We start from the raw sequence: 27403 nt of genomic DNA, 5'->3' as shown, positions 1-27403 counted from the left end.
AATACAAATAAACAAGGTTTTACTACTTACAGAAAGTAAATTACTGAAAACGAGGTGAGGATAGTAATTTCACGCACTCTATCTCGTACTAAAATTTGAACAGGGAGATTGTCGTAAAAATACAAGTTTGCGAGCCAAAATAGTAGGATGTTTCTGCCTTGGTTAGGATGTAAACCCTTTTCCGGCCTAATCTCAAATTTACTGGTAAATGAAACATTTTCCGAACTATTTTACGACGTCTTACCCCATAGTATTTTTATGTTACGCCTGCTAAAGGTTCGATAAGCTGGGAGCTTTTGTTTACGTTAAGGATATGGTACAAGTACTTGAATTACATTAATGGGGATGATGACGAGGTTTGAATATATTAATTTTTATGATACATTCGGGTAAATAAGGACAAGGTTAACAAAATAAATACGATTATATTGATTCTAACAAATCTATTAATTTTTTTTATCGTAGTTAGATGAAAATTCAAACAGTTTTAGCTTCTTTACATTAAATGTGACATTTTTTAATATTTGAACCATAAACATAAACACACACAAATAAGAAAGATATAAGTAATTTTGTTTTAACGCCCATACAAATCTAACGATCATTATGTACCTACGACGTCATTAATTCGTACCATTTTGTATGGGGCGTTTTTCAGGGATTTTAGCAGTGCCGCAAATTTGACCCTTTAAATTCCTGTAGCTCCTAAAGTAATGATCGCAGATACCCTGTTACTTTTACAAAATTGCTTTACTATTAGCATACTCTTAATTTAAATACAATTTAAAAAACTGTCATCATCCCTATTGTTTTTTTTATTCTTTACAAGTTAGACTACGATCTCACGAAAGTGATGATGCAATATAAGATGAAAGTGGGATAAATTGTTAAGGGTATGATAAAAATCCACACTCTTATCGGTATCTATACACGACATCGTACCAGAACGCTAAATTGCTTGGCGGTATGTCTTTGCCCGTAGTGTCACCTACTACTAGCCAAGGCCGAAGCGTCCTACCAGCCATACCTGTACCAATTAAGAAAACCTCAAATGGACCAGCCGAGGATCGAACCCAGGACCTCCGTCTTGTAAATCCATTGCAGATACAACTGCGCCACGGAAGCCGTCAATAAATTAGTATAACTTAATTATTTTTCATTTGACTAATTTAGTATTTAATTCTTACTAAAAAGAAGGTTACTTTTGCGCGTATCTTTACAATTAATAAACCTAATTATGGATTAGGTTTATAAAGTAATATATATAGAGAGGTAAAGTTTGTGGTGTCTTAACTCTGTTTCCCACTGCATGTTTTCAGTTATGTGCATTTTAAGAAATTAAATATCATGTGTCTCAAACGGTGAAGGAAAAACATCGTGAGGAAACTTGCACAACAGAGATTTTTCTTAATTCTCCGTGTGTGAAGTCTGCCAATCCGCATTGGGTCAGCGTGGTGGACTATTAGCCTAACCCCTCTCATTCTGAGAGAAGACTCGTGCTAAACAATGAGCTGAATATGGGTTGTTAATATTTATGATGATGATGACATAGTTACCAACAAGGGATGATGATGATGACATACTAACAGGGTTGGTTTAATGTATTGTAATAAAGTAGGACGACACTTCGCGGCGAATGCATTAGCAGTGCGAGAGTACACAAAAATGTTTTGCATGATAAGATAAGCTCAGAAGTGGGATGACGCTAGTATAAAACGTTCGGGGAATTTCAAGATGACAAAGGTCCAGGGGCTTTTAGTTTTAATGTCGTCAGATGTCTTAAGAGAATTCCTAATGAATGGGGCTTTTTGAGTTCGTCTGTGAGGGTTTAGTACCAGTGTTTTTGGCCTCGTGTTTAATATAATTAGCTGTGCCCCGAGGTCATCCGTTATCTATACCCACTAATATTGAAAAGATAAAAGATGGGTTTGTTTGTTTGAATTGGAAATAGCTCTGAAATTACTGTATACCCAGATACCCACTAATATTGAAAAGAGAAAAGATTGGTTTGTTTGTTTGAATTGGAAATAGGCTCTGAACTACTGGACCGATTTGAAGTTTATAACCATTAGAAGCATATATTAATCCTGATGAAGTTAGGCTATATTTTATTCCTGTATACAGAAGCGGGACCTACGGGTTAAAACAAACAATCGAATCTTTCCTCTTTATAATATATGGAACAACAACGGATTTTCTTGTTGTTTTCATAAATAAATTCAGTAGAACTTAGAACTATATAATATATTGTTTTGTGTTATTTTTGTTGATTTTGATGAAATATACTGTAATATAAAAAAAATATCTAAATATTTTTTTTTGAAATCTTGTGTTCTTACAAAACCAAAACAAATTTATACGGAATCAAAATAATAAGTTCGAAACCGAGTTAGCGGACAGATAGGTAAATAAAATATATAATAGTAACTAACATTCTGTTTCATGATCATCATCTTTAGCAACCCATTTAGAAAAGTTAGAGGTGCATGCCCCGTACCGGATTCGGACCTATACCCTCCAAATCGAAGGCAGAGGTCATATCCACTGGTTTATCACGGCTCTACATTCTATTTAGTTCTTAAGATTTACGTAAACAACAAAACTGTATGAGATGACGTCATATATCACCCTGACAAAAAGTTCAATGAAAAATACATTCAAATGCCACGAGGAAAACCAATTTGTAAACACAGTTTAATTTAAATAGAAAACGCAACATATGGAAATGTTTGATCACACTCCCGTTAATATATGTTTAAATTTGGTTTAAATTTAACTGTAGGTAGTTGGTAGATTCATTACGTAGGACACCAAAGTTAAATGGCTTCGCACGATCCACGGGACTAGGGTAAACTAAAATCTAGTTTTAAATATAAAATACCGACCTAGATCGAGATTCAACTTAAACTACTGCTTCGTACCGTTGCGAAAAGCCCATTTGTTAAAACTGTGGAAAAAGAAATAATGCATTAAAAAGATTGTTCTTTAGAATACTAATTTTGAATAATTGGTTACTGTCTCTTAAGTAATTTTGTTTTAGATGTCATATGTCAATTTTTTTTTCTTTATTAAAATAAACATCAAATCAACTGAGAAATGTCTACTATTGTATGATATCCGAAGAGTTGTCGCTGGCGCCGCGCAGTTTCACTCGCGTGGTTCCCGTTCCCGTAGGAGTACGAGGATAATATATAGCCTATAGCCTTCCTCGATGAATGGGCTATCTAACACTGAAATGATTTTTCAAATCGGACCAGTAGTTCCTAAGATTAGCGCGTTCAATCAAACAAACAAACTCTTCAGCTTTCATCATCATCATCATCATCATATCAGCCGATGGACGTCCACTGCAGGACATAGGCCTTTTGTAGAGATTTCTAAACATCACGATACTGAGCCATCCAGCGAATTCAGCTTCAGCTTTATATATTAGTATAGAAGTATACGTCAAAGTTAGTGAATTGATCGGTTTGTTTAGTATTTATATAAAAATATTTTTTTTTTCTTACGAGTAAGATGTTTAATATTAGTAAAGCGGTCGTTATTATTCAGACAAGCAATCCGCAATTTTTTTATTTTCATTAGGAGTTCAGACACGGAGTAATCTACACGTATTTGCGCAAATTGTACAAAAACTATTATACCGAGGCGATCACTTTTATTATTGAACAGAAGTTGAACGGTGTACAGTAGCCGCATACAGAATTACCACTAGTAATATTATTTCAATGCTAATTTATAGGCAAAAGGTTCGCGAAGTCATCCACCTGGAAATCTCTATAACCATTCTAACTTTAAAGAATTCCCCGAGCAATATTTTGCGAAATGTTGTTGGGTAACTGATGATAAAGTAATATTATCCTTCAGGAACACACAGGAAACTTTTATCGTTATTTTTTTAAAAGTTTTCACAAAGCCTTTACAAATTATATCATTAATTCCACATCATTTATCACCCTTCTTAGAGATGTGATACTCCAGTGGATATGACCTTTGTCTTCGATATGGAGGGTTTGAATCTGATCTGGTGCATGCACCACCAACTTTTCAGTTGTGTGCATTTTAAGAAATGAATTATCACTTCTCTTAAACGATGAAAAAAAACATCGTGAGGAAGCTTGCATACCTGATAATTTTCTTAATTCTCTACCCGTGTGAAGTCTGCCAATCCGCATCCTGCAATCCGCAGGGGACTCGTGGGTTGTTAATAATATCACTCTTCCTCATGAATTAATATCTACCTAGAGTAACATGTATGCCTAACTACGATAAACGACTGACACTACAATTATCTTACAAGAATAAAAATGTATCAAAGAGAATTTTCAATAACACGTTATTTTCCTTGTTTGCAGGCGGCTGTACCGGAGGGTATGACTTTTCCTGGTTCACTGCCAGACGTAGCGGAAAGGTGTGGACGATGGGCGCCGGATTCTCTGTCAGCATCCGCATCAGGAAGCTCTGACGAGAAGCCAACGACGCGGCGACCACGATGGACAGCCCTGGCGGCGTTGGTCGTGCTGGCCACGCTTGGGGCCGCTCTTGCACTGCCACTTGCGTTGGCGGCGGCGGTCGCGCGACCCCCGAGTATATTTGTCTATTTGTATAGAAGAGCTTTGACGGCCTCCGTGGCGCAGTGGTATGCGCGGTGGATTTACAAAACGGATGTCCTGGCTTCGATCCCCGGCTGGGCAGATTGAGATTTTCTTAACTCCTCCCACCAGTCAGACCTGGACTAACCAGGTCTGACAGGTGGGAGGCTTCGGCCGTGGCTAGTACCACCCTACCGGCAAAGACGTACCGCCAAGCGATTTAGCGTTCCTAACAAGTTCCTAACAACAAGCCCACTTCCATCTTAGACTGCATCATCACTTACCATCAGGTGAGATTGTAGTCAAGGGCTAACTTGTAAAGAATAAAAAAAAATATTTGTCTGTCAAATTACTTTAAAACCCTATCATTGGGTGAGACTACAGTATACTTGAAACTCGAAGTAGTAAACTCGCAACAGTCTTGCAATAAAATAAAAACCCAAGACCTCACAGTTATGAAGTAAAACATCACAACTGCGTTAGAAGGTCATCAATATAATGTCGCTCGTAATCCCTATATTGATACTCTAAGATAAAACCACCGAGAAAAAGCTGTACATAATAGAGCACTAAAGTACTGGATCATAATATAAAGTGTATTCTATGATAGACTCTTAAATATTATACATCTCTATAACCGTTAAGATAGAGTCCATTTTGCAATGAACGCGCTGCCGCCCTATAAATCTGTGATGTGTAGTGGTTGCCGGAAAATATATCAGAAAATGCTCACGCTTGTCACGAGTGTTGCCATACGATTTATATTGGAATTCGTTGAGATTTTTTTGTGAACCCGAAGGCTGGGATGTAGAGATTTACTACCTAGGTTTGTGATGAATATTTTCATTTTTCCACGGATATGTATCGTTTAACGATTTATTTCTAAGTATATCACTCATCAATGGGGATGATGACTACATTTGAATATATTAATTTTTATGAGACATTCAAGTAAATAACATCAATGTTGGACGTTTGTATAATAAATGATATCATAAAATTTCAAAATCTTAATCTAAAATTAAAAATGTTTTATCGTAATTCGATGAAAATTCATACAGTTTTAGCTTCCTTACTCGTACATTAAACGTAACATTTTCGCAATATATTATGAACAATAAACATAAACGCACAAATAACAAAGATGTTTGAAATTTTGTTTAAACGCCCATACAAATCTAATGATCATTATGATCTACGACGTCATAAATTCGTGCCATTTTATATGGGGCGTTTTTCTGGGATGCAAATATGACTCTTTAGATCCCTGTAGCGCAGACATCCTGTTAGTTTTACAAAATTTGTTTTACTATTAACATACTCATAATTTATATACAATTTTAAAAACAGCTACCATCCCTATTGCTGCTGATAAATCAATTGAGTATTGAGACAATCCGGAAAAGTGCGAGTTGACCTTACCACCGAGGTTCCGTACAAATTTGTAGGTCTTTGTTTACGAATTATAAAAAAAATAATATAATTTATTACTCATACCTATTATGATTTAGTTACAAATAAATAGTTTTAGATTTTCTGTATACTTGTAGTATAAGATAGTATTTTTTGTGAACCGGAAATAGTACCCTAATAATTTTGATTCCTGTGAGAGTGTCAAAATGTATGTTTTTTGCGGCATAATCTTTATTATATTTACTTAGAAGTTTAATTTTTTCTGAGCTATTGATCTGTAAACTGTGATTATTTGATTTTAATTTCTGCACGACCTCTCTTGTTTAATTCCAGCTCCATAACCACGAAGCTTCCGAAATTTGAAGATTAACAGAAGCGAAAAATACCCTTCTGCGTATTTTTTCGTATTTTACGTCGCTGTTAAATAATAATTGTTAATTAAATTATTGTCGTGAAAAATAAAACATGAAACTGACAATTGGGGTCAACTGCTTGAAAATAATTGAAATTGAATCCTCTGAAAAAGATTGTACTACTTGGAGCCAATATCGAATACCCAATAAACAAAATGATTAATAAGAAGAGGAAATGGACGAATGAAAAACATTTGTTTCTCGGAAAAAGTTCCGTTGAAAATAAAAAATTAATTAAGCTGGATGGATTGTATAAACGAATAGTCCGAGTTTTGCTGTTTATCTATGAAAGTAAAGATAACTGATATATATTTATGTACAACGATAAAAATCATTATAAAATATATCCCACATGCCTTTATCATGGCAGGACATCCGATAAAACTGATGCATGATGTAATGCAAATCGCGATCAACACACGATCAGTTTTGTCGGAAGTCAAAGCGGCGCGCCGTGTGGGGTTATTGGATGATGGGTGGCTAGCTTAATTACAATATTATTTCAGGAAATAAAAAATGTTACGGTAAACTCTTACTTTTAAGATTAGTTTGTGTAGGCTTGTTCAATTATTCATCATTATTATTATCAGCCGATGGACATCTACTGCTGGACATAGACCACTTGTATACTAAACAACACGATCTCGGCCAGCATCCAGTCGTTTCCTGCAACCCGCTTTATGTCCTCGGTCCATCACTGCGCTTTCGACCAACACTGCGCTGGGTTCTTCAACACCGTTCTAGCACCTTGGGATCCCAACGCCCATCGTCTCTTCGAACTTTGTGGCTACCCATTGCCACTTCAACTTAGGACTCGCTGAACTATATCGGTGGTTCTTCTGCGAATAGGAAAATGAAACTGTCGGAAAAATCACCAACTAAAAAGTTGCTGACAACAAATTGCACAAACATATTTCTTGTTCTTAGAGTGCCTCTCCATTACTGTAGGTCGGCGGTCAGTTTCTAAACTTTTCCTTGTTCATGGCTAGGCGGGAAAGTTCTTCGACTGTCTTTATGCCAGTCCACTTCCTTATATTTCGTAGCCAGGACTTCTTTCTTCTACCTACACCTCTTTTGTCTGCAATCTTGCCCATCATGATGGTTTGAAGCAAACGGTATCTTTCGTGTCGCAAAATATGCCCTTGGTACGATATCTTCCGCTGCTTGATGGTCTTAACAAGCTCAGTCTTCTTCTGCATTCTGGCAAGAACCTCAGTGTTAGACACTTTCGCCGTCCAGCTTATGTGGAGCATTCAAACACAAACATATTTATTCGTATCAATTTATGAATTTGAACTATCTGAGTACGCCAAAAAGCGTTGTGAGATAAAAGCCATGAGATCTGTCGATAAAATAGTAGTCGTGAAGTAGGACACGGCACTCAGTACTGGGTGCATTAGCTTTATACATAAAAACGTTTCATGATAAGATACGTGTAGCCAAAATGGTAATGAAAGCAACTTTCGATGTTTAAATGTTTCGAAGCTTCCATTTCGAGCTGGTCCTTGTTTATAGAGAGCCGTGATAGCCCAGTGGATATGACCTCTGCCTCCGATTCCGGAGGGTATGAGTTCGAATCCGGTCCGGGGCATGCACCTCCAACTTTTCAGTTGCGTGCATTTTAAGAAATTAAGTCTCAATCGGTGAAGGAAAACATCGTGAGGAAACAATCTTAATTCTCTGCGTGTGTGAAGTCTGCCAATCCGCATTGGGCCAGCGTGGTGGACTATTGGCCTAACCCCTCTCATTCTGAGACTCGAGCTCAGCAGTGAGCCGAATATGGGTTGATGATATGTTTATAGAAAATGTGCAAGGGCAGCAACATAACAACAAGATATAATGACACTAATATTATAAAGGCGGTAGTTTGTATGTTCCTCCTTTGCGCTGCTGCTACTAAAGCAATTTGGCTAAGGAATGGAAATAGATTTGACTCTGGATTAACACATAGGCTACTTTTCATTCCCGAGAAATCCATGGTTCCCGCGAAATTTGCGAAAAATTCGAAAATTTGACTCATGATTTTAACGACTACTTTGAAATTCTTTTCATCATAATAGAAAAATTCAGTAATTGCGGGGAGCCGCAGGATGCTTGCGGCTCGAGACAGTTTTGTTTGGAAGTCCATTCAAGAGGCCTATGTCCAGCAGTGAACGTCCTTCGGCTGTTAATGATGATGATGTGGGTTCGATTCCCACAACAGGTAAATAAATGTTTGTGTGATTAACATGGATGTTTTTAAGAGTCAATACAATTATAAATATTATATTAATACTAGCGGACCCGCTCAAGCTTCGCTTTGACTTATGATGCATTTCTTCCCTATCCCTACCCTACCATGCTTCTACCCTACTCCTACCCTACCCCTACATTACCTCTACCATACCTCAACCCTACCCCTACCTTAGTCATACCCTACTTTTACCCTACCCCTAGGAATTAGTGGTTTGAAAAATAGATGTTGGCCTATTCTCATAGATACCGGATAAGCACAAAAAATTTCATCAAAATCGGTCAAGCCGTTTCGGAGAAGTATGGCAACGAACTGTGACACGAGAATTTTATATATTAGATTTATGTATTATAGTTATGTGTTTATTTTTCTGCAATGTGTGTGTTGTCCTTATATGTTAACACGTTCATGACGTATATACCAGTAGATATCATATCAGACGATGACGACATCAAAACTAGATTTCATTTAGAGATTGCAAGCTGCAATACACTCAGTGTTATGACGCTAATAGTATAATTAAAATTCAAATTATAAAGACAACCATTTAAATGAAAATTGTACCTAGTAAACTGTGTACTTATGCAAACTAAAGTAAATACATTTAGAGTTTTGTGACGGCCTCCGTAACGCAGTGGTATGCGCGGTGGATTTACAAAACGGAGATCCTGGGTTCGATCCCCGGATGTCCGATTGAGATTTACTTAATTGGTCCAGGTCTGGCTGGTGGGAGGCTTCAGCCGGACTAGTTACCACCCTACCGGCAAAGACGTACTGCCAAGCGATTTAGCGTTCCGGTACGATGTCGTGTAGAAACCGAAAGGTGTGTGGATTTTCATCCTCCTCCTAACAAGTTAGCCCGCTTCCATCTTAGACTGCATCATCACTTACCACCAGGTGAGATTGTAGTCAAGGGCTAACTTGTAAAGAATAAAAAAAAAAGAGTCTAGGACACACTTTAGATAGGTAGGTATATAAAGTAGGTTTTGTCTTTTTAAACCGACTTCAAAAAAGGTTATCAATTTGTCGGAATCTTTTTTTCGAACTTTTTTTTAGCAATCAAATCTAATTAATACTAATAGGAAAGCTTTTTATGTAGTAACTAGCGGACGCCCGCAACTTCATCCGCGTGGAATTTAGTTTTTCAAAAATCCCTCGGGAACCATGGACTTTTCCGGGACGAAAAGTAGCTTATGTGTTAATCCGGAGTCCAAAGGGGTTGTTTAATTTTTGGCTATGTCTTGTACAGTATTTGCAATGTTTTGCAATGATTTCAAAGAAAACAACTTGAACAAAAATATAATTGCATAACCTTGGAATAAATACTTTAGACCACAGACCATTTGTAAAATGTAAATTTTCTGGACTATTAAGTAATCTGTGCTTTTAATGTGCAACTGAATGCTTTTTTTCAAAAATTCTTGCATAATGTACCCAAAAGACTATTTTAACATAGATCAAAATGTGATTTTCTTTGCTTTTCATTGTAATTAATCTTTTTCGCTTCAAAAGTTTTCCCATACAAATCTGAATAATAATGCAACTTTATACAGCTACCCTCGTATGTAGACTGACAACAAACAATTCAAACAAAGCACATTCACAATGGGACACGGATCACAAACTTATATGCAAAATGAGCATCTTTATCACTATGGAAATAAAGTTTATTTTCCAACAAAAACAATATTTTCCCGTTGATATACAAGCTAGTAATAGAAGTTTGAAGTAGCGGTGGCGTTGAGAATGGAAAAAAATGTCTGCAAATGCCTGTTGTCACATTATGTACATGATTTACATATTGTGGCTTATCACAATTTTCTCGAAACTTTGGAGGAAAATAACGAAAAATATTATTATAGTTTATAAATAAAATGTATTATTAGAACGGAGATAACTTTGAATAATGCTTTGCGTAGCGTCTCGACTATTCTTTTTGACTGAATTTATTATTATCTTTAGAAATGTAGATGTGGCGCTATAAATACTTTTTTTTGTAGAGCATTCCCCTCTAATGACGATAGTAATCCTACTAATATTATGAACGCGAAAGTTTGTATGTTTGTTTGGATGTTTGTTACTTTAACGGCGCTACTACTGAAGTGATTTGGCTGAAATTTGGAATCGAAATAGATTTTACTCTGGATTAACACATAGACTATTTTTTATCCCAAAAAAATCTATGGTTTCATGAGATTTGCGAAAACTGACAATTTTGATGACATGAATGTTTGTTTTTCTTTCACGCCTCGACTACTAAACCAAATTAGCTGAAATTTTGTATTGAGATATATAATAGCCTGGCCTAACTACCTACCTAGCCATTAACGTTTTATCTCGGAAAATCCATGGTTCCCGAAGGGTTTGTAAAAAACTAAATTCCACGCGGACGAAGTCGCGGGCGTCCGCTAGTTGTAAAATCAATGAATAACACTACACAGTAGGTTTAGTTCACAAACATTTTTAATACGTCAATTTTGACTCTTTGTAGAGTCTCCAGTTCAGTAGGCTGGATGTAAAACTTGAATCAACATGGCTTGAATGTCAAAGGAAAGTTTTTAATATCGAAATTGAAAAGTAATACTCTGTTCAATTTTATTCATGTGTGTATTTATGAATGAATGGGTACATTTATTTCGATGGTTTCGATGGCGTGTTTGTATTTTTAAAGCGCACTTTGAGTGGATATAGATTATGGGATACACACAGTTATAATAGGATGATGACAGTTTTTTAAATTGTATATAAATTGGGTGTAAGCTAATAGTAAAGCAATTTTGTGAAAGTAACAGGGTATCTGCAATCATTACTTTCGGAGCTACAGTGATTTAAAGGGTCAGATTTGCGGCGATGCCGCGGGTCCCACCCACTAGCCAGACCTAGACCAATTAAGAAAACCTCAATCGGCCCAGCCGGGGATCGAACCCAGGACCTCCGTCTCGTAATTCCATCGCGCATACCACTGTGCCACGGAGGCCGTCAAAATATACCAACGAGAAGATGCTGTGACTTTTGTAGTCACGTCAACTTGATCTTTTTTTGACATCTGATACCGTATTCTGCTACGCAAACAAACAAATCGCGGAAAAGAAACGGAGAGAATAAATGGAATTGTTTGTAACAAGCCATTAATAAAAGATGTTACAGAAAAACACTTTTACGTAATGGCAAACGATTTATGGTTCCGTATAAAAGTCGAGTATACCATTTAGAACGATACTAATGATCCGGAATTCAATAACATATGAGTACCAAGACTGTATTTAACTATTAATATTCTCGATGGCTTTTGAATGGACAACTGCTCTTTCTCAGAATTAAAAATAGGCCACGAATTACAAACCTTACGTGAGCTTTATTGAATTAAAACAAAAAAAAACATAATTAAATAATTACGATTGAGTTTCGACCACAACGGCCAACCTGATCTAGATGATCAAGAAATATTTTACTGCACAAGTGCGTGCAATGATACAAGTGCACTCTATATTACACTCTGATGGGATAACAGACTAGCACGATTGGAAAGAGAGCAGGCACCAACGACTTTATAAACTTATTCTCAGATGAACAGCAGGCTAATTCACTATCTTTGAATGAAATAGTATGCTAGTTGAGATTCTATGTAACAACTGTCATCCGGTGCTTACTGGTAAATATCATACAGTATAAAGATGACATTTTGTCAATTGATTTGATGTTTATTTCAATAGATTGATAATAAATATCAGAATAGTGAATAGGCTAGCTGGTACTAATACCACTGATTTACCCACAAGATTTACCAAGTGGCTATTAAAATTTATTTTGAAATTATATTGCATTATCTATTACTATACTAGAACTATAAGATCTTCGGGAAAAGAATCTCATGTATTAAATCTGTTAATCAATTACTCAATTGTATGTCTATTGATAGAATTAGAGCCGTGATAGCCCAGTGGATATGAACTATGTCTCCGATTCCGGAGGGTGTGGGTTCGAATCCGGTCCGGGGCCAGCATCTCCAACTTTTCAGTAATTGTAAACTTGATAGTCTCAAACGGTGAAGGAAAAACATCCTGCGTACCAGAAAATTTTCTTAATTCTCCGAGTGTGTGAAGTCTGCCAATCCGCATTGGGCCAGCGTGGTGGACTATTGGCCTTACCCCTCAGTCTGAGAGGAGACTCGAGCTCAGCAGTGAGCTGAATATGGGTTAATAATGTTGATGGTGATGTCTATTAAATCAAATCGGTTCGGAGTAATAAACATACTCACTTGCGCACAATCTGTCGCTTTATGATACGAGCTTAAGTGTGATTAACAATTTTTTTTGGCTTAACCCGGGACGTGAACCTTGATAGTTGTTCCTCATCATCCGTCGCCGAACTAGCTAACCACGGACATTAGGCAGTTGAACAAAATACTGACAAAGTAGCACAAATAACAAAAAGTAACTTTGGTATTACTGAAGAAGAAAATCGTCCAACGTTGTTTTTTATGGGACATCATTACGTCATCTCCCTTTTTACAAATGGCGTCGCTTCACATTTTTTTTCATTTCCTAAGTGAAATCATTAGTTTCGTATTTGAAGTATTACTCTGATTTTACAAAACAAAATGTGGAAAGAACATTTTGTGAAATATAAAATCATGTAGTACAAGAAGACTATTTTAAATTGGCACGGCAGTAAATTCATTCTGAGCTTATGCAATATCTATGAATAGCTAACGTATCGCACTGAAAATAACATCTTTTACTCATTCATAAACCCAAATCATCATAATTATCATCATCATCAACGTCATCATTTTGATGGCCTCCGTAGTGCAGTGGTCTGCGCGGTGGATTTGCAAGACGGAGGTCCTGGGTTCGATCCCCGGTTGGGCCGATTGAGGTTTTCTTAATTGGTCCAAGTATGGCTGGTGGGAGGCTAGTTACCACCCTACCGACAAAGACGTACCGCCAAGCGGATTAGCGTTCCGGTACGATGTCATGTAGAAACCGAAATGAGTGTGGATTTCATCCTACTCCTAACAAGTTATCCCGCTTCTATCGTAGATTGCATCGTCACTTAGCATCAAGTGAGATTGCAGTCAAGGGCTAACTAGTAAAAAATAAAAAAAAAATCATCAGTCGATAGACGTCCGTTGCAGGGTCCGACCCTTTGCTGGGACGTCCAAACACCACGGTCTTTAGCCAACCTGTCGATCCCTTCGACTTGCTTGATATCGTCGTCATTGCAACACCTATGGACCCTACGTCCATCAGCTCTTCGAACTATGAGCCCCGTCCATTGACAACTTAGCTTTGCAACTCGTTGAACTGTGTTGGTGCCTTTGGTTCTTTTGCCCGTAACACAGTTGTTAGCAATTTTAAATATTGCTCCTACTAAGTCATACTACTACTACTAAGTCAAGTACAATGACGTATCATGACAGGAAATACACCTTGACATTTGTAAATAATAAATTGAGACATTGTCATGATACAAGGTATAAAAGCTATCGGTTCCTTATTTGAGGGGCATTCGTTCATTTGCTATCGAAGAGGCAACAAGTGCCAAGTGATTGCGATTGAAGTGTGATATATCTATATTGTATTGATGCATAATACAAAGTGATATCAGTGAAGTGTAATATATATATATGTGTCTTATTAGTGAATAATACACAGTATTGAAGATCAACAGTGAATATTATTTCAAAACCCCTCTGAACTTTATACAGTTAAGCGGTGATTTGTCGTTGAATAAAAAACTGAACACTTTTAGTCGAATTTCGTCATTTACCATTTTGACAGTTTTGACGAAGTCGCGGGCATTCGCCCATTTAACCTTCTATATTTATAGTGAAAAAGGTGTTATCGCCGCGTTGCAACGACGCCGCCGCTTTTAAATTTACATGTTTTTAATAAATAGTGTAGATTGGGAAAGGCGGGGAAAATGACTTGAGTAGAAAAGGGGAGTGTTTGTTAACAGTCAACCTACCTACCTTTAACCCTACACACAACGTTCACAAGTGCGTGACTTCACTCAAGGTCATTCTCCGCCATTCTAGGGTCTTATTCTGGTTATAGTTTGATTTGTTGATTAAGTTGTACTGACAAATGTTGTGAATCATAACCTTTTTGTTCGACATTAGTTTTTTTTTTGTAATCACTTCTGAGTCTGTTAAAAAAGGATACATTAAATAAATCCTTGTAACAAAATGTAGAAAGTAGCTAAAATGCAAACACTGGCGTACTTGATACAAAGCAAAGTTGATACGACGAGAATTGTGAAGTCATTCTGAATTTTACAACTAGAGTCAAACGCAAACTACCGCACTTTAGTCCGTACGTACAGACACTGCCTGTTGAAGTAAATTTCTATTCTGCCTTTGTTTGCGCTTGGCAAACGGAAGTCAGAAGCTGACATTTTGATAATTTATAAAGTTGCATCCGTACTTACTTGCATATTCATTCACTTCGTTCAGTGAATCCTTTAAAGGTTCGTTGTTAGAGAAAATTTTGTAGAATAATAAAGAGAAAATGTTGTACAATATTGTCAATGTGACGCAAAGGTTACATACCACCGTAGTGTAGGCATAATATGACAATAACTCCTTAGTATTTTTATTCTAGTCTATTCAAAGAATTAGTCTTTACAAGCAGCATGGTAAAGCCGAAACCCATAAAAACAAACGTCGCGCGTCTCCTTGACATCCGCTACAAACTTTTTTCATAATTTAACACTAACTACAATTACGTAAATTAATATAATAATTACCAATTAAAAAATACTCGATCTTATTTCTTTAGTTTTGTGAACAGTTTTTAAAATATTTAAAAACATAAGACGCCATTTTTCTCGAATAATATTGAAAATTACTGATGCGACGCTGCGACTCGTACTGACTTTTTTATTTGGAACGGCTACGACACCGTCGTGTTCCGTGCGCTCTATCTGCCTATTATTTTTTTAATCTATGAGTCTCTTCAAATAATGTAATGTAAAAAATGTACCTAATAGTCATAACCTATATCACGTTAACACTAGTGGCGTAGGGTGCCATAGATGGGCCCTGTATCAAAATTAGTTGGGGGGGCCAATAAATAAGCGGCAAATCCCGAAAAATCTTTTAAGATTTTTCCTACCCTTTTACCACAAAGTATTGCTTTTTTGTCATTTATGCAGTTTTTTCATGTTATTTCACCACCAGAGCAATAAATTGTTATTAATTGCTTGATGCTTGGAGGCCGTTGGATCAGCTTCCACCTTCACACAGAAAGTAAAACTATAAGAAATGTAAACAGTAATTGTCATCAATTGTAAATTATAATACTGTATGACTTTTTCAAAAGAGCAAATGTTGAGTTTCTTGCCGGTATCTTCTCAGCAGAACCTGCCTTCCGAACCGGTGGTAGAATCTTTACAAATAGTCAACTGACGTGTCAAAAGTGCTTGTAAACTGAGCCTACTTGAAATAAATGATTTTTGATTGATTGATTGATTGATTGATTGATTGAATTTTTGCTTTCGCACGTAAGGGCGCCCTGTAGTTCGGGGGCCCCGTATACGGCAAATACGACAATAGCTACGCCCCTGGTTAAAACTTTATAATTTATATTTAGAAAGTTCCATACCGCCTACTAAAACTTTGTAAGAACCGAAACCGATATTTGTCAGAAAATACTGAAATGGAACCGCCAAAATATTATTTTATCGTTGAGGCTTCAATATATTGGGCAAGCTGTATTTTACGACATGACATGTATCGCACGCTATAAACTGTATAACGATGGGGAGAATTTGCTAGCGTTGTTGCCTCAGCAATTTCCTGATGTGGGTGACATTAGCAAAACTTGTATTTCGTGCCTCGTTGGTACTTTAGTTAGCATATGCGGTTTCGGATAATGAGACCATGAAGATTATTAGTCTATTGTGTTGTTTTCCGACTGTGAAGGTACTAATGATTTTAAACTTATTTCGTAATTGTTCATTATGAATATTACTTAAAAGGGTACACCACGATCCAGTTACGTTTATCAACGATCCACGATTTGATCCAGTTGCATGGATCGTGGACCACGGGTCGAAATATCGACATTAAAATCTCGTCGTTTTATCGTGGTATGTAAAGGTACTGTTACACATGCTCTAAAGCATGCTAAAAACGTGCTTTTAAGTATGCTCCATACGAGCATGCTTACCATCAGTTTACATGTGCTAGCAATAAGCATGCTATTATGAAGTATGCTCTTGAATAAGCATGCTCAAAGCAAACATTCCAATTACACATGCTAATTTGTATCTATCGCTTTCTGTCTATAGTATCGTGTTAAGCAGGTAGAGACGAAGGTGAAGATAATACAATCCTGATATGACAGAATACAATGCTGATTGACTAGCATACTCAATAAGCAAACCTGTTCAAACGCCTTAAAAGCACGCCCCCTACCACCCGCGCAGCAAGTAGCATGCTCATAAATCACACGACTGTTGATTCCTGAGGAAGCTCGAAATAACCATCCTCATTATTAGCAATGTTGCGATACACATGCTGATAAGTAGCAACTGCTCAATAGTAGCTTGCTTTCGTGATTAAAATGAGCATGTATAACAGAAGCCAAATATTAGAGTGCCGTAGAGGGAGTTGGAATTCGTTCCCTTTACTTTAGCGTTTTTCCATTATGAGGAAATTTCTCAGGATTAATAAGATAATTATATACGAGTACCATTGTATTCTCCAGCGATCATCCTTTTAAAAAAGGTTAATGATGATGCTTCACCAACTTTTGTTTATTATAACAGGCAAAGTCGGTCTTCCGACAACGCTGCATCATGTTACCTTGTTTATGTACTAGTTAGTAGGATAAAGTTAAGATACTTTATCCATTCGAAGTTGTCGTTTATTATATTAAACCTACATCATATCATCATCATCATCATTATCATTATCATCATCATTATTATCTCATCAACTAATAGACATCCACTGCAGGACATGGCCCTTTTGTAAGGTTTTCCAAACACCCCGGTCCTGATTCACCAGACGTGCTACCATAAGTAAGTAAGAGAAATATAGAGACAAAATTTCGTCCAATGACGTCGGAGTTCCAGTCCCATTTCTTTCATACCAACGCAATCTTTCATTGCGTTGGTATGAAAGAAATAGCGGCGAATAGATAGCGGTATTTCCGGTTGCGGTTCCGGTTGAATTTTGTCTGTATCTCTTCAGAAGATTATCTCGTTGGTTGCATGTTATCGTCACTGGTGTTGGACCAACAAAGCGCCTACCGGTGTGTGGTTGCTCTTCCAACACCTTGGGACCCCAACGTCTAGTAGCTCCAGCGTCCAGCTTTTCGGGTATGAGCCCCACTTTAGCTCCGCCACTCGCTGATCTTAAGTCGGTGATTTTGGTTATTCTGCCCGTAAAATTCAAAAATTCAAATTCAAAATTCATTTATTTCAATTAGGCTTAGTTTACAAGCACTTTTGAAAAGTCAGAAAAGTTAACACAGACAAGCAGCAATTTGTCGTTAATAAAAACGAGCACTTTTTAGTCGGGCTTTGTAGTTATTTTAACTCTAGATCTGAATCTTATAATAATCAAGTATCAAGTAACGTGTGCCCTGTATATGATCTTATACCTTTGAACTTAATTAATGATACATTTGTCTAATACAGATGCTGGTGCCTGTTTAAACAAAACACTTGAATCACACAATTAATTAATCTAAACATAATACGGAATTAATATACTAATTTAATTAAATACACACTAGAATCAACACTTATATAAGTAATTCTCCATGTCTATACAATATACTTTTATTATAAAACAAAGTCGCGTCTGTCTCTTTATCTATACTTCTATACTAATATTAGTAGTGTAGTCACCTGAAAGTATTAGACGTTTTTTATACGGCTTACTGTAATTGAGTGAGTCATGAGGAAGGTCAAGGTATATAATTTGTCAAGATTTTGTATACATTGTCTTAATTGTTGGAAGAGTCGGAAAAAATCATACCGTCTGTTTCATTGAAAACGTTGCCTAATCTCTTCGAAATTTATAGAACAAAAATACATTATACGATAGTCCTCATTTAAAGATGTACAAAAAAGTTTACAATGGCTTCATTCTTCTGAAAAAATGGTGACGTAGGAACTTGTAGGCATAACATTTGATTTGTACCTATAGTAGGGGAGCCTAAGAGGGGATTTTTGCAGTTACTCGAGCGCGGCAGTTAAACATAAGTGACATTGTTCTTTGTTGAGTACCTCCACCAAGTATGAGCCCTTAATATTGGTGGGTACGTTTAGGAAAACCAACAAAAAACTAACTTCAAAAATACTCAACCAGCGCGTCAGATTAAGATAAGGTAGGTGAGTTGATAGCTAAAAGATGTGCATTTCGAAAATCTGACGACTTGAGCGTAACGTAATGGAATGAGAGGGTTCCAAAGTTACAAAATAAAACCCTTTCTGTTATCGAGCCACGAGCGCGGTTAATTTTTTACTTATTTGAAGGAAATAATCTCTTAATTAATCACTAAAATTTTCTGACAATTTCAGTAAGCCAAAGTAATAAAAATTGCTTTTAAAGTCTTTAGTTTTATTTTCCACCGCTAAAAGCAAAAAGATTATATCCATTTATTTATACTATCATTTAATCTACCAAATGTAATCGGTCCCCATGGTGCTTTAGTTACTGCACATTTAGCATCCCGGGCTCCCCTACTACTACTGGTTTTATTATGTGGCCGCTATTCGGATTTTCATTATTTCCCGTAGAAATTAATTATTATTATTACTCGTTGTTGTATTTTTTATAGCTATTATTTCGTGCGTCAAAGGTGTTTGTTTTTCCTGTTTGTTGACTCTTCGTTATAACGAGCTCCTTTGATCTCGTCTACTGAAATGCCCAATTATTTATCATTATCTATGGTGTCGTTTTTTATTAAAAAATCAAAGAAATCTTTCAATTTCATAGTAGAATAAATCACGTGACTAGGCAACCTATATGTAATGTGTTGATGTAAATATTTTCCTGCATACCAGAGAATTTTCTTATTTCTCTGCGTGTGTGAAGTCAGCCGAATTGGGCCAGCGTGGTGGACTATTGGCCTAACCCCTCTCATTCTGAGAGGAGACTCGAGCTCAGCAGTGAGCCGAATATGGGTTGATGATGATGATGAAATGTTATCAATTATTTATTTAAAAAAAATATAGCACAAAACTTAGGTAGGTACGAGGTTGACAAATTTACTTATGAGTACACTCCAAGTAGTGGTGACTGCGGTCTTGCTATATTATGTTTGCTACCGATCCCACCGATACCAGATTCGAACCTAAGACCTTAATACGATCAATAGCTAAACTGCTAGTAACAAAACCATCAAATTAACCTCATCATTATCATTAGCAACCCATATTCGGCGCACTGCTGACCTCAAGTCTCCTCCCAGAATGAGGGGTTATTAGAGGCAGAGGTCATATCCACTGGGCTCTCACGGCTCCCAAGCCATCAAATTAGCCTAGCTTCATTTTCAATTCATAGAATAGAGTGCTATGTTTGTAGACATTATAAACAGTTACTCAGCCAGTTTAGTAACTTTGGTTAAAAATAATATCAACGAGTAAACTTTCTAAAAGTTGCGTAACTCTAATCTTCCTTGGCTTGAATAAAAATGGGACATTCTGATGCAAATAGCAATAAGTTTTGAAATTTATAAGCAATTTCTTCACAAAACTTCCCAACGTCACCAACGTTTTATTAGGGTCGCCCTACTTTAAAGACTCCTCAATTGAATTTTCTTTTAGTTTCAAATGAAATTTTATTGAATTTATTAGTATTGATATTAGACTAAAACGTTTATTTGTGCGTGTAGATAATTCAATTCGAAATGTTTCATCCAAATTTACTCAGCAGTAATGGAAAATAATAATCACACTAATATTATAAACGTGAAAGTTTGTGTGTAGGTAAGTGTGTAAGTTTGTTCCTCCTTTACGCTGCGGTTACTGAAGCAATTTGGCTGAAATTTGGAATAACAATAGATTTTATTCTGGAGTAAAATCTATTTTTTTTTTTACCTTTTATCCCGGAAAAATATATGGTAACCGCGGGATTTGTGAAAAACTGATATCTACGCGGAGTAAATCGCTGATGTCCGCTAGTATTGTAATAAATACTAATATTTTATAGAGTAAGGTAATAATCGCACATAATTTAATAACCCGTCTGAATACGAAAAGGTGAACTTTTTTTGATTTATTTTTTTATTCTTTACAAGTTAGTCTTTGACTACCAATCCGACCGACAATCTCACCTGATGGTAAGTGATGATGCAATCTAAGATGGAAGCGGGCTAACTTGTTAGGAGGAGGATGAAAATCCACACCCCTTTCGGTTTCTACACGGCATCGTACCGGAACGCTAAATCGCTTGGCGGTACGTCTTTGCCGGTAGGGTGGTAACTAGCCACGGCGGAAGCCTCCCACCAGCCAGACCTAGACCAATTAAGAAAATCTCAATCGGCCCAGCCGGGGATCGAACCCAGGACCTCCGTCTTGTAAATCCACCGCGCATACCACTGCGCCACGGAGGCCGTCAGAACTTAAGCATAGCTTTTATCGCGGGCTTTGAGCGCGGCGAGCGAATCAAGAAACAATTGTCCATGACGAGGTGTGTGTTCAGGAAGTGTAAAAGTTATATATACTTAAATATATAATAAGTAAGTAAACACAAAATTGTGCATGTGTGCGCTCAGTGAAGTAGCTCTAAATTCAGATCATTTTTGTGGTGATTATAAAAAAAAATAAAAAATAAAATAAAATAAAATATGTTTATTTCAGGCCTTGACCCATAGTTGTTAGTGTACAAAAAAAAAGACAATAGCTTAAATTATATGTTAGTAAAATAAATACAGACCAAAAAAATAAAAAATAAAAAAAAGAGAAATAATAACACTACATATTTAGGTATAATACTTACTTAAGATATCTGCCCCTACATACTGACACACCGGGCACACAGGTATGTGTGTGTATCCAGTGCCTCAGTATGGGACAGTCATACTTTACGCTAATCACCCTCAGGAAGGTGTTAGTGCTCCCCCTCAACCTGCTCATCAGCGTTGCCGTTCGTTTCCGTATGACTGTAGAGAAGCTGTCAGTCCTTCCGTACGCAAACATTGCTGATGCACTACAGTACCGTGGGAGCCCCAACATCACCCTGAAGGCATTGTTGTATTGCACTCGGAGTGCATTGTGTCTTCTGCGTATAGTTGACCCACAGGCTGCACGTGTATAGCGTCTGACAGAACGCCTTAAACAGTGTTACTTTTACGTCTACAGTAGACCGTGCGAACCTGCGAGCCAACATATTGCATCTGACAGCAATCGCTCTCCTTATAATTATACAAATTATAATATACGTAACATATCTATAGTATTAAATATCTTTGATGAAAGGTAATTGCCTATTTACGTGTATTGCTATCATTCGACGGAGTATGTTCTCGATCTTTCCTTACTTGTTATCCTTTCTCATATTTGACAGATAGTTATGTGTATTTTTATTTACATCAATGATTATGGTAGGTATAATATTATGTCAAATTTAACATTAATGATTTTGGTATAATATTATGTATTTAGTATATATATAGTATATGTATTAGAGTAATAAAAAAAATACTCAAACCTAGAGAGTTTAAGTATTTTTTTTATTATACTCGTAGAATATTTGCCATATCTTTTTAAATATTTATATGTATTGGAAAATGATTGTAAAGGACAGAAGTCATGATTGTTTTTCGTATGCTTATTTTATTATTTTCTGTTAAACTTTCTGATAAATATCGAAAGTTTTAAGCCCTTAAATCCTAGTCACATGCACCTAATATATACATAAAAAAGAACTGCTTTCCCTGAGGACTTTTTTTTAGCCCTTGACTAAAATCTCACCTGATGGTAAGTGATGATGCAGTCTAAGATGGAAGCGGGCTAACTTGTTAGAAGGAGGATGAAAATCCACACCCCTTTTCGGTTTCTACACGACATCGTACCGGAACGCTAAATCGCTTGGAGGTACGTCTTTGTCGGTAGGGTGGTAACTAGCCACGGCCGAAGCCTCCCACCAGCTAGACCTGGACCAATTAAGAAAATCTCAATCGGCCCAGCCGGGGATCGAACCCAGGACCTCCGTTTTGTAAATCCACCGCGCATACCACTGCGCCACGGAGGCCGTCAAGCCAACTAGGGAAGGAGAAGGAATGTTTCATTTAAAAGGTACGTAAAGGATTTAAATTACTTAAAATCCTTTATCCTCAGCTTATAAGCAGCACGCCACTGCTTATCTAACAAATAACTCTTCGTTATAATTCTACAAGAAGTATATAAAAATAATCACTTGAAAAATACCTAGGGATATTCTTTCTCTTATTAAAACTTAATACTCTTTGATTTCTCAGAGGAGATGCTTGCATTTGCTCGATCATGGAAAAATTTTCCCTAAATTGGATTAGGTCTCTTAATAGCGAAGCTTTAATCAAGTTATTCAGAATTCCCCTCCTCAATCTCAAGCAACAAATACGATTTGCACGATATAAAATTGTGAGGCATATAAAATTTTGTTTGCAATAAAATATGTTTTTCCTTTTTTTTTGGGTTTGGCTTGTAATTTAGAACCGGAAGCTTTATTATGGCGTCTTTGATAACAGTCTGTGAGTTTTTATATTAAAAGGACTTGTGTGATAAGTGGATAATTTTTTTCTGAATTAACCACAGCGTGAAATATTGTAGTCGTGGGTTCGATCCCAGCCCGCTGGAATATTGTCGTACTCAATCCTAACACAGCCTTCCAGACTATTTGGAGATAAACAGGAATTTGGGGCACAATTGTTACAAAATACAAATATATACTTAAGAATAAAAGCTAAAAAACTTAGATTTTATTAAAAAAATATATATAGTATTGAATTTATAAAAATAAATACATATTACTAGCCGACGCCACGAGGTTTCATCCGCGGGGCCCTTTCTTCTATTCAAGAAAATTCATTTTGTGAAAAATTAACGTAATGACTAGTAATTAATCGAATCTGAAAAAAACCAACGAATACATGCGACAGTGACTCCTATATCCGACCAAAACCCTCTACGCACATTACACCGATAAACCGGAGTATAGTCAGTTGATGTTACAATGCCTTTTGTCTCTTTTATACCTTTGGATCTGAACGATAATACTAAAATAAATTGTATCAACAGTATAAACAAATACAATTCCGCAAATTCCACTGTAACACGCAGAAATTCCTGCATGTAATAAACGATAATGATCATAGGCGTTAGACAATCGGAACTAACGACAACCGTTAACCAACCATGGAGGGTAGAAAGACGTAACTTCACAAACGAACCGTGACATTCCCGTAAATCCACAAACAACAGTCACGGGCGGTTGGCATTCTAAAATAAAAGGGACTCGAAAGTTATTACTTTGAGTAAAAAGTTGGAACGGCGAAAGTAATTTTCCTGTATTTTATATTAACGGAGTTTCCATAAATGTTTCTAATTTCGCTCGGCTCAAATTTTATTGTTGTGACTTATCGTTGGGTAAATTAAAATGTTCTACTAAGTAGAAGTTTGTTTTATTTATATAAAAACCAAGTGCGTGTACAAAATAGGGTACCGTAGCTGTTTAGGTATACCAATTCATAACCTCCTAAAGTGCGTGTTGCCAGTGATGACCTACGAATCCAAGACTTGGTCGCTAACTGTGGGCCTTATTAGACGGCTCAAAGTAACTCAGCGGGCGATGCTTGGAGTTTCTCTGCGTGATCGAATCAGAAATGATTAGATCCGCAGACGAACCAAAGTCACTGACATAGCTCAGCGAGTCGCGAAGCTGAAGTGGCAATGGGCAGGCCACATAATTCTATGTCCAGCTGTGGACGTCTATCGGCTGAAAGGGTAAGGTAATGATAGAATTCATGATAAAATACTTATCATCCTATATACAAATGGGTGAAGGTCGTTTCTAACACGGATCTTCTACTAAAACAGCATTTTTTCTTAGACAGATATGAAAAATCTGACCCATTTTTAACATCTCTATGAAACTGTCTCCTTATCTCATTTTATGAGAGTAATAAAATGTTAATAGTGCTAACTTGAAAGGAAGTCCGTTTAAAAAGAAAATCTCAGAGACATATTGCGTTCCAAAGTGTCCCGTTTCTGTTCGACCGAAATAAAATTGCTCTGAAGGCGTTTTAATCTTAGCGGTGTTATATTAATTACAGGGTTTGATTCTAGGTTGTTTTGATTGTGGCACAATCGTGCCGTGTTATTATAATTATTATTATAAAAATCTTCGTTTTAAACTTCAGCCAAATCGGTGCAGTAGTTGCACGTTAAAGAGTAACAAACATCCATACAAACTTTCGCGTTTATAATATTAATAGGATTCAATATTGTCCCCAATAACTGTCAATGGACGATCTCAGGGGCGTTTGGACTGATACGCTGAGGCCATAATACTCTTCCCGAAAGGCCCTCTAAGCCGAGGTCCGAGTCTCAGAGGAGACGCCTTCAGAGAGTCGGTCCGCCCATCCATTCTGCTTCTACCTTCGGGTCCCATCAGGAGACGCTTCTGCGCTCGCCCGAACCCCCCCGGTGACGCCGCTGAGATCCCATTAAGGAGCCTACGTCACTTACACAATCAGAAAAAAAATCAATATTTTTAACCCACGCATAGTTTTCACAACAAACTATAGTGATGTATGCTTCCGAATATCTCGCATTCTAGATTAGAATAATTCCAGCAGCTGATATTTCTATAAATTCGCTCGGTTTATTTACACACATGCGTACTGTTTGAGTTTATACGAAATAAAAACATACAAATAAAATTTATTGCCGTGATACTTTTCGACTAATGATGTGCTATATAAATAATGAACAATTGATTTATTTGTCAAGATTTATAATGTGGTAATACCACTAGACAATTATACATCGACCAAATTTTGTTTATTGGTAAATACTTCACATTTATAATATAAATTGTATAATTTTGTAGAACGTCTTTGAAAGTTTCATAGAGAATCTACGGAAAATTGTCTAATCATAACTATAAAAAAAGGCTTAATTGTGAAGGGGACGGACTCAACACCCAAATATCATGGTTCGATTTCTGCCCACTTATTATTGTCGTACCCGTCCCTACTATAGTCTTTTCCAACTACGTACTTTCGACGACGTAGTATAGTAGAGTTGGAAGGGGAACATTGGTCATTTTAAAAAAATATATGCCAAAAATATTCTTTACAATAAGTAAAAAACACTAATATTATAATCAATTAATATTATAAAGGCGAAAGTTTGTGTGTAAGTATGTTTGTTTCGCTTTTACACTGCGACTACTGAAGCGATTTGGCTGAAATTTGGTATGGAAATAAATTTTGCTCTGGATTAACACATAGGCTTTTTATCCCGAAAAAATCCGTGGTTCCCGTGGGCTTTGTGAAAAACTGAATTCTACTGTAACACAATTGTACACGTACAGTCTATATTATTTTCACGAAACCTCATCCATACCAATAAGGTGCTAAAAGCCGAAAATGATTTCTATTGAAATCAAACGCCCGCAGGCTATTTATTCGAGCCTGAAGCCTTTGATATACAATTTATATTTTCTTGTTCCATATACCGAGGAATTAGGCCTCATTCGCACGAGAGTTTTTTTAACGGACGTTAAAAAAGCGTTCAAATACAACCAATACATCCCCAAGTATATGTTCACACGACAGCGTTTTTAAAACGTGACGCTTTTTCATCGAGTGTTGCATTTTTAATTTTGGGCGTTGGAACTAGACCATGATTTAAATTATGAACGTCATAAAAGCGCCAACGCTGGGTTTTTAACGTAACTATTTTTTAACTCTCGTGCGAATGACATCTTACGTTACGTGTTGCTGCTGTATTTCGGTTTGAAGGGTCGTATAATTACATGAAACTATGCCTCCCATTGACGCGCGCTATGTATGGAATCGTAATATTCCTAGCATGCCTCATAAGGTGATGGATGGCTATGGTAGTGCCACTTAGCATCAAGTGGACTATATTACAGCATAGCTTTTGCTAAGCGTTTGTTATATAAACCCCGACTCGATAAATCAAAAATGGTAAACTTTTTGAACTCTAAATGTCTTGTATTTACATGAATACGGATTAGTTCATTAATTTGATAAAAAAATATATTCTATGTAACGCTTCAATTTAGACCTCAATCGTTTATTTCAGATTAATAATCAATATTTATCTACCCATATTCGGCTCACTGTTGAGCACGAGTCAGAATGAGAGGACTTAGGCTAAGAATCTAATACAAACAATTAGTCACTATAATAGCCCAATTTTCAGGTAAGTATACAGGTTTCCTCATGATGTTTTCTAACTTCATCGTTTGAGACAAGTAATGTTTAATTTCTTATATAATATTTTTTTAATATAATAACAGTAACCTATTGCAAAGAATACAGTATATCATATCTTTAAAGTTTTCAATTATATAATTTATGTATAAAGTATTTTATATAAACATTACCTAACATATCCGACTGAAAGAAAACTTCAGTCGACCTCTTAGCATTTTTTATCATTTCTTCGAAATCTAAATACGCCTTAATCCGATCTCAGATAACTAGAGACAGTGTCATCGTGGAATTGTACCGAATACCGTTACTGAGAAGCTGCAAACAATGTGCTCATTGTAAAAC

The 27403-nt window shown here is 36.5% G+C and overlaps 1 protein-coding gene across 2 annotated transcripts in view; it reads right to left on the bottom strand.

The window, feature by feature from the left end:
* Window positions 1-27403, bottom strand: part of LOC112049965 (neuropeptide Y receptor type 2) — a 68508-nt gene that overhangs the window by 18193 nt on the left and 22912 nt on the right. Inside the window, exon 2 of one of the 2 annotated variants that reach the window (XM_052885896.1) lies at window positions 2886-2947. The exons of the other annotated variant lie outside the window; for it this stretch is intronic. The gene's annotated coding sequence lies outside the window, so the exon portion shown is untranslated. The remainder of the gene's footprint in view (window positions 1-2885; window positions 2948-27403) is intronic. 2 annotated transcript variants of the gene reach the window in all.

The sequence above is a fragment of the Bicyclus anynana genome, chromosome 15 (genome assembly GCF_947172395.1).
Source record: "Bicyclus anynana chromosome 15, ilBicAnyn1.1, whole genome shotgun sequence".
In the NCBI taxonomy this organism is placed as follows: Eukaryota; Metazoa; Arthropoda; class Insecta; order Lepidoptera; family Nymphalidae; genus Bicyclus; species Bicyclus anynana.
The sequence above is the reverse complement of the archived record's forward strand: the minus strand, read 5'-3'. Positions and strand labels throughout refer to the sequence as shown.